The 760-nt window shown below is 45.0% G+C and overlaps 1 non-coding gene across 1 annotated transcript; it reads right to left on the bottom strand.

Annotated features, from left to right (window-relative positions):
• Window positions 1–363: 363 nt before the first annotated feature.
• Window positions 364–470, bottom strand: LOC120087368. Its single transcript, XR_005484506.1, has one exon. It is a non-coding gene; the product is annotated as a small nucleolar RNA R71 (small nucleolar RNA).
• Between the last annotated feature and the right edge of the window lie 290 nt (window positions 471–760).

Here is a 760-nt window from a genome sequence, read left to right as displayed (position 1 = left end):
CCCATTTGGGACTATGCGTCGCCCAACCTATATGATTTCTCCCCAGGAATCATGAGGCCAACTCTAGACGGATCGAGGTTTTAAATGAAACCGGTTATGTTGCAGATGATTCAAACGGCTGGACAGTTTAGTGAAAGGCGTGGCGAGGATCCACACACCCATCTCCGGAGTTTAATTGAAATTTGCAACACCTTTGTGCTCCCTAACATCTCCGCTGAGAAGGTTTGATTAACATTGTTTCCATTTTCATTGTGTGACCAGGCACGAAAATGGGCTTATTCTCTCGAACCAGGGGAGATTACATCATGGGAAGAAGTAGTCGAGAAGTTCATGAAGAAGAACTTCCCTTCGACGAAGAATGCCAGAAGAAGGAATTTGATCACGAATTTTGAACAGGAAATTGATGAATCGCTCAGTGACGCCTGGGCGAGGTTTAAGATGCTGGTAAGAGATTGCCCGCATAACGGCTTACCAGATTGCTTACAGATGGAAATTTTCTACCACGGACTAAACCCTGCATCGCTGATGACTGCCAACGCGGCAGCAGCTGGTGGTCTGCTTGAAAAACTTACGATGAGGCGAAGAATATACTTGATCGCATTTCTAAAAATCATGAAGACTGGAAAGAAAGCGATCAAAAATTGAGGATCAAAGATAGTGACGCAACTAATGGGGCCATCGCATCCCTACAAACCCAAATGAACGCGATGATGAGTTTGATACAAGGCATCGCAATCAATAGCACGAGAACACAGAAAGG

Source organism: Benincasa hispida, chromosome 9, assembly GCF_009727055.1.
Source record: "Benincasa hispida cultivar B227 chromosome 9, ASM972705v1, whole genome shotgun sequence".
Taxonomy (NCBI): Eukaryota; Viridiplantae; Streptophyta; class Magnoliopsida; order Cucurbitales; family Cucurbitaceae; genus Benincasa; species Benincasa hispida.
This window is presented reverse-complemented; position numbering and strand designations above follow the sequence as displayed.